The sequence below is a fragment of the Macrotis lagotis genome, chromosome X (genome assembly GCF_037893015.1).
Source record: "Macrotis lagotis isolate mMagLag1 chromosome X, bilby.v1.9.chrom.fasta, whole genome shotgun sequence".
Taxonomy (NCBI): Eukaryota; Metazoa; Chordata; class Mammalia; order Peramelemorphia; family Peramelidae; genus Macrotis; species Macrotis lagotis.
The window spans coordinates 244741006-244749756 of record NC_133666.1 but is presented as its reverse complement, the minus strand read 5'-3'; positions in this window follow the sequence as shown (position 1 = coordinate 244749756).

Genomic DNA, 8751 nt, shown 5'->3' with positions numbered 1-8751 from the left:
TGTACAAAATATTTATAGTAATTATTTTTGTGATGCCAAAGAACTGGAAATTGAGGGGATGTCCAACAACTAGAAAATGGAGTGGCAGAACAAGTTATGGTATATGATTGTAATGAAATAATATTATGTTATAAGAAATGTTGTTCAGAAAGACTTGCACTGGGCGGCTAGGTGGCATAGTGGATAAAGCACTGGCCTTGGAGTCAGGAGTACCTGGGTTCAAATCCAGTCTCAGACACTTAATAATTACCTAGCTGTGTGGCCTTGGGCAAGCCACTTAACCCCATTTGCCTTGCAAAAACCTAAAAAAAAAAAAAAAAAAGACTTGCATAAACTGATGCTAAGAGAACAGAACCAGGAGAGCTTTGTACATACAGTAACAGCATTATTGTACAATGACCAACTATGCAGGACTTAGCTATTCTTATTAATACAATAAGACAATTCCAAAGGACTTATAATGAAAAATGCTGTTCACCTCCAAAGAAGGAACTGTTGGAATCTGAATACTGATGAAAGCATACTACTTTCCCCTTTTTTGGAGGGTGGTGGTCTGTGTTTTCCTTTACAATATGACTAATTGATTACTATGGAAAATGTTTTACATCACTGCATATATATAACCTATATCAAACTGCTTGCTTTTTTGAATGAAGGGAGATGGCAGGAAAGGAATAAGAAAATTTGGAACTCAATTTTTTTAATATGTTAAAAATTGTTTTATATGTGGGGAAAATAAATTATTAAGTAAGAATATAATGGCAAATAATCTATATATAAAAAAATTCTTAAATGAGATAGAGGGAATCATAAAAAGACAATCTTAAGTAATAAAATGTAGAAGTATTTGTATAAATAAAATCAAAATAAAATTAGAACAAGATAATTAGAAGATGATATATTAAAGTAAGAAAATATTTCAGTTGAATACCAAAAAGTATTTAATGCTAATAAAAATAAATAGTATCATAAGCAATTCCCCTATAGATAGGTGGTCAAATGATGCTAATAAACAGTTTTCAGAAGAATTACAAATCACCACATGAAAATACACAAATATCAAGAGAAATGTATATTCAAGAAACTCTTTGATTTTACCTCACTCCATACAAATCAGTAGCAATTATCTTAGTCATTTTTGGAGAAACAAAAAAAAAATCAGTGGAGTAATAGAGCTTTGAATTATTTCAATTTGAAATTATGCCCAGGGGTAGCTAGGTGACACAGTGGATAAAGCACCAGCCCTGGAGTCAGGAGTACCTGGGTTCAAATCTGGTCTCAGACACTTAATAATTACCTAGCTGTGTGGCCTTGGGCAAGCCACTTAACCCCATTTGCCTTGCAAAAAAAAAAAGAAATAAATTATGCCCCAAAAAGTTACTGAGTTTTGTGTCATCTGAACCAGCAATTTTACTACTGAGTTTGTAACCAAGGAAGTGAAATCCTAGCAAAGAACTGGAAACAAAATGGGTCTCCACTAAGTAGGAAATAGCTTTAAAAAACTGTTTATGGATAGAGTGGAGTTTTATTGTGCTGAAAGGAAATAAGGAATTCATAGAAGCACAGAAAAATTTATATGAACTGATGCAGAGCAAAATAAGTTAAACCAGGGCAGCTAGATGGCACAGTGGATAGAGCACCAGCCCTGGAGTCAGGAGTACCTGAGTTCAAATCCGACCTCAGACACTCAATAATTACCTAGCTGTGTGGCCTTGGGCAAGCCACTTAACCCCATTGCCTTGCAAAATCTATAATAATAATAATAATAATAATAATAATAATAATAAGAAGAAGAAGAAGAAGAAGAAGAAAAAGAAGTTAAACCAAGAAAATAACACAGATAATGATCTCTACCTCATAAATGAAAAGATCATTAGAAGGGAGTAACTGAAAAATTAATGATAGTCCTGGAAAATAAATAATGAAGCAAAATCCCTTTCTCATGGTAGAGAGGTTGGTGGCTGCTAGGCCTAAATATTGTATGTGTTGTCTGAGACTATGTCTTTATGTAATGTCTATTAAGTTGTTTTTCATTGGTGGCACAGTGAATAAAGTACTGGACCTTGAGTCAAGAAGATGAGTCCAAATCCAGCTTCAGACATTTGCTAGCTATGTGACCCTGAGCAATACCTGCTAGGTCTTTAGGATTAAATGAGATAATATTTCAAAACTCTTTATAAACTTTAAATCATTATATAAATGCAAGTTATTATTATTATTTCTATAATTAAGAGAGGACCCAAACTACAAGGGCATTAGGTGAGAAAGGACTATGATTGAAAGACAAAAGATATTAACAAAATACAAGGATTTTTTTAAGAAAAGAATAGTGAGAAAACAGAAAAGATCATACATACTTTCAAGAATCTACTGAAGGAATTCAGAGTAGTTAGCCCAGAAAGAGATGACAGAATAGAGACATAGTGGCTGTCATACTTTTTATTATTTTAAGGCCAATCATTTGGAAGAATTAATCTTGTTCTGGTTAACCCCAGAAAATAAAAACTGGGAGTAATGAATAGAAGTTTTGGAGAGGCAGACTGAGAAGGAATATTCCTAACAATGACTATAAACCCATAGTAAAATAGAATACCTCCAGAGGAATGGGATCATTATTGATGGTCTTAAGGCTAGACAAGTACTTATCAAAGATATTGTTTTGTTATTGTCATTCAGTCATGTCCAGTTGTTCCTGATCCCATTAGAGGTTTTCTTATTAAAGATACTGCAATGAATTGCTATTTCCTACTTCAACTATTTTGATAGATGAGAAAATTGTGGCAAATAGGATTAAGGGATTTGCACAGGGAAACACAGCTAGTAAGTATTTGAGGACAGATTTGAACTCAAAAAAAGATGAATCTTCCTGATTTTAGGCTCAGCACTGCACTACCTAGCTTCCTCCAAAAAATGTGTTGTGTTGATGGTGTTCTTCAGTCATTCAGAATTATCTGATCCATGGATCATAGCACACCAGACCCTTCAATCCTCCACTATTTCTCAAAGGCTGTCCAAGTTCATGTTTATTGTTTTCTCAATTCATCTCATCCTCTTCCATTCCGCCCCCCTTTTTTTATTCACTCTTTTCCAACATCAGGATCTTTTCCAGTGAGTCCCATTTTCTCATTATGTGGCCGAAGTATTCAAGCTTTAACTTGAATTGCAGTGAATAGCCTGAATTAATCACTTTGAATTATTGACTGATTTGATTTCTTTGCTGTCCAAAAGACTCTCAAAAGTCTTCTCTAGGACCATAATTCAAAAGCATTGATTCTCCTTTGTGTTCTCTTTCTGTAAAAGTCCAGCTCTCACATACATTGCTAGAGGAAAAACCATAGCTTTGACTATGTGGACCTTTGTTGACAAGTGATAATCTGTTTTTTAGAATGCTGTCCAGATTTGCCATAGCTTTTCTTCCAAGGAGCAGGCATCTTTAATTTCATGGCTGCAACTGCCATCTGCAGTGATTTTTGAGTCCAAGAAATCTGACACTGCTTCCCTTTCTTTTCCCTCTATTTGCCAGGAAGTAATGGGACAAGTTGTCAAGATTCTATCATTTTTTTTAATATCAACCTTCAAGTCAGTTTTTACACTCTTGTCTTTCACCCTCATCAGTCATTTCTCTTCACTTTCTGCCATCAGAGTGGTATTGTCTGTACATCTGAGATTGTTGATATTTCTCCCAGAAACTTTAATTTCAGGTTTGATTCATCCAGCCTGGCATTTCATGTGATGTACTCTGCATATAAACTAAACAAATAAGATGACAATATCCAGCCTTGTACTCCTATTCTATTCATACACCAATTGGTTACATATTTGGTTTTAACTGTTGCTTCTTGGCCAGCAATGTAGCATTCTTCAGATACTCCTATCTCTTTGAAGACTTGCCAGATTTTGTTGTGATCCTCACAATCAAAGACTTTAATGAGATCAATGAAGCAGAAGTAGAAGGTTTTTCTGGAACTTCCTTGCCTTTTCCATAATACTTACTCTTCTGACAATTTTTAGTGCCTTTATGAAGTGAAGGTGATGAATAGATCTAAGGGATTCGATGGAAAACAGAGTGCTGACGAACTATGGACAGATGTTCAGCTACAGAAGGCAGAAATGAAAACATTCCAAGAATCTTTATTCAGTTCTTGGTCCATGCCAGGGCTAGGATTCCACAATTCCATATAAGCCCTAACCAGGTGACTAATAATCCATTTTTGTATTTACTGTTCTCACCATAAAAGTCTAAACTGTCATTCTGATTTACAAATAAGTCTTTTGTGAATCAGTTCCCTGAAGCTTGATTACCACTGCTTAAACCAAGTCTGAGTCTACAGAGTTGACAGCCTCATACTGGGACCTGGAAGTGACCTCATTAGGTTGGTGTCAGTCAGGTAAAATTCAGTTGGTGCCACCAGCCAACCTCCTTTTCCTGCTCAGATCTCAATCTTTACATTATTCAGATTACCTGACCACCTTTAATTGAACAGTTTAAATACATCAATTTCTTGTTATTAGTCAATCTACTCAATGGGTATTTCTACAGTTTAAATGTGGGGGAAAATGTTAGTACTGCATATTTTTATGTGTACCTTTTAATTCATATATATCATAAAAAAATCACCAGGGAGTAAATATGCTTAGAATTCTTGTTAATAAAATTTTAAAGTGATATGTTAAGTTATTTTATGTTTGTTCCTTTGAGAGATCAATGGCAAATCCTCAGGGTGGTTATCCCTCCAAGTAGTGTCTACCACTAAAGTAATCAATCTACTTTAGTGAAACTAACAGGGAAAAGCTCACAACGATGCAACAGTAACCCCATTGTTCTAAGCAATTCTTAAGTAATCTCAATAGTTTGACAGAAATTTTTAAAAATATTTAAACTGTAGATCTTTTATTATAATAATTATGTGTGCTGTTACAGAAATCATACATTCTAATTATATGATATAATACAACTTTATGATTTCTATCTTTAATTTACAAGTTAAAATTTTTAAACTTCATTTTCTGTTTTACACTTCTCTTAAGTCATAATGGAAAGAGTCCTAGATTGTAGACCCAACACTTAGTTCTACTTTCTACTACTTCTACTGCTATGCTACTGCCACTGCTATTGCTTTTGTACTGCTTCTACTACTTCTACTAGATCTGGGCTCTACTACTAACTAGCTGGCTTTGTACAAATCAGTGTCTGGGCCTCAGTTTCCTCATCTACAGAGAATTAAGGGATGGGACTAAATAATCTCCAGGGTTCCTCCCAAATCGAACATTCTATGTGCCTATGGGTCTTGTTGTTAAGTAATTTTTTGGCTGTGTCTGACTCCATTTGGAGTTTTCTTGGCAGATACTGGAGTAGTTTGCTATTTTTTTCCCAGCTCAAACAGGTTTAAGTGCTTGCCCAGGGTCTCACTTATAAATGTCTGAGACCAGATTATAACTCATAAAGATGAGTCTTTTGATTCCAAGCCCAATATCCTAGCCACCGAAGCTATCTAGCTGCCCAGTGGTACCTGACTGCCTGCTTATATATGAGTCTGGAAACAAACTAAAGGTTGACAAATTCTCTCTTTAAATCCTACTTGCCTAGGTTTCTGATTAAATTATATTAATTTGAGCTAGTGCTATGCCAATGGAAAATGAGCAGTTGAAAAAGATTGAGAGAAACTACAGAAACAGAATATATAAGAAATAGGGTGTGAGTTTATAAGGCGATAAAGGAGGCTATTGTAGCTTTCTTTTGCCATTTTGGAATTCCTTATCTGTAAACATGTTATTTCCCCCCCCCAAAAAAAATGTAAGCTTATTGAGGACAGAGACATCATCTATCTTTGTATTCTCAGCACCTAATATAATGACTGGTACAGAGTAGACATTAATTAATGCTTGTTGATAGATTTTAGGTGCATCCAATCTCTGGTAGTCTGTTAGTTTATTATTTTGAACCAAAAGACTAGAATGATCATTTAACTGAATTCACTGTGTGAGTCTTCAAAAATGTACCTACCAAGTAAACAACCATAGATATGACCCTAATCAGAATATTGTTTGGTTCTTTATTATCTTGAAAACAAAGAACTACTATGTGTACTATGAAACATCCAGGTATCAAAATTATGTTTTTCTATTGCCCACAAACACCCCATCATACCAACTTCCATACCACCCCAAATCATAAGATTTAGGAGTTAATCAGCAGTCAGCCAGTATTTATTAAGTGCTTACTGTGTACCAAGCAAATGCTGGGGGGGGGTGCAAAGATAGGCAAAAACTTAGTCCTTGCCCTCAACTGCTTCACATATTAATAGTATCAGAAAGATCTTTATTTTATCCTATCTCCTCAATTTATAGACAAAATAAATGAGACCCACTGTGGCTTGGTGCTTTATTCAAGGTCACAGAGTTTCTTAGTGAGAACTGGGAAGAAAGTACAAACTTCCCAAATCATAGTCTAGAATTCTTTCTACCTCTCTACAGCGGGTGGCCTAGTGGATAAAATTATATACTCAAAGTCAGGAAGACTTGGGTTCAAATCCTATACTATTTACTACCTGGGTGACCATAGCTAAGTTGTTTCACTGATCTCAATCTAATGTCTTCATCTGTGACATGAAGGTAACTGTAGCATTTACCTCAAAATGGTGTTGAGAAGATCAAAGGGGAAATAAGGTATCTCAAGAATTTTGCAACTCTTAAAGCTTTACATAAATGTGAGTTATTGCATACTTGTTTACACTCACACACATATACATACACACCTAATGTAAATATTGTAGCTTGCTAAGGAGAAAGATGGCATGACCTTTCAGTGAAGGAATCCCCTCCCTACCTCTAGGACACCGAATGAAGGGGCATTGAACAGAGTCAGACAATGTGTAGCTTCCGTTTTGTCTCTGCATTAAAAATGGTCATTGGATAAAATTTTCCATAAGTATCCGTAGGTAGTAAGAGAGCTGGGGGAAAGGGAAAGAGAATGGACTCAGAAGGGAGGGAGGGATAGGGCTCAGAAGAAAGGAAATTAAAATAGCTATTAATATTAAAATACTTATTTTTAAATGACAGGTAAGAAGACTGTGCATTTAAAATATGTTTCATATGACAAGACAGTTCTCCCACCAGAATCAATTCTTTGTTTGAATTCAGAAGAGTAATTTAACGTGCTATGATTTGAACATATTTGAAAGCTACCATTTCCAATCCAATCCCATCCAGAAACCATCTAATTTTAATTGCACGTACTTAGCAGTTAAAAACAATTCAGTGTGCATTCATTTAAAACTACTGTGTACAATGCTATTGTGATGATCAGTATCATTATTCAGTCCTTTTTCAGTCTTGTCAGACTCTTTGTGATCCCTTTGGAGTTTTTCTTGGCAGAGAGTGGTTTGCATTATCCAGATGAGGAAACTGAGACAAACAGAGTTAAGGGAGCTGTCCAGGATCACACAGCTAATAATTGTCTGAGGACAGATTTGAACTCGAGAAAATGAATCTTCTTGACTCCTGTGCACTATGGTGCCACCTAGCTGCCATTCCTCCACTATTCCTAGATGGGCTAGGGATGCAATTTGGGCCCCTACTGCTGCTATCTATATAGTCTGCCTTAAAGTCTGGAGATTGTTTCAGATTGTTACTTCTAAGATGAGGCAAATTACTTAGGTCTAGATGAGACTTCTGGGCTCACATCTAGAAATGATCAGTGAAATTATTATTTGAAATGATGGGTGGCCTGATTATTCTTTCTCTTGCATTTTGAGGCAATAGGTATCTTCCATTTCCTCTAGCAAATGTATATCCAATTCTGAAATTAACTTTTTAAATTACAGACATCTTTTTTAAATGATCAGTTCAGAATTTTTTCCCTCTCTCCATCCACTCCCCCGCTTTGAGAAGACAAGAAATATAACATCCATTATACATATATATATTTCATAGACATTATATATTTTATGTAGCTTTTATATTCAGTTGTTTATGAGTATATGTCGAACATAATTATATATCCTATATGTGGTTAGTTTCCATACTTCATTGTCTCTTTATGTCTACATATCTTTGGATTTTAACTTTTTAATGATTTATATATGTACCTACCTGACTACTCAGAACAAAGAGACCAAAATAATCATCCTAGATCTTGCATGTACTAGAGACTAACATAATATAGAAGTAGCATGAGGTATTCAACTCAGGATTTGGGGATCCCCTGAAGACCTACCACTCACAACTATAATACATGATGTTGTTCTAGTGAGCATGTTCTTTTCTAATGAAACAGAAAGAGATGGATTAAAGAGAACAAGGATGTTATCTTAACCTTTGGCTCAGTAGATACTGATTCTTAGTTGGACAAATGTGCTGCATATCTGGGTTGTTATTTCTGGGATCCTGGGGGTAGCTGTGTAGCCTATGGAGCTTGGATACCAATCTATCCTTTCTCTACAATCTCCATTAAATGATCTAATCATTCTGGTGAAGCAACTGAATAGAACCTTTCCCAAAATCATTAAAGAACTTATGAATGAGTTCTCATGGGTATAAATTATTATGCTAAGTAGTAAGGATGCAAAGGCCATGCCTTCCAAGAGCTTAACTCTTACTGTTTTAAACTATTTAGTCATGTCATATATTCAAATCATTATTTCAGATGTATGTCACTACCAAATCAAGGTAAAGTTTTACAAAGGGCTGTGTAATTTCAGTAAATATTGGTTCATAATCAACCTCTCCTTCCCCTGGTTAAAAAAAAAAGTA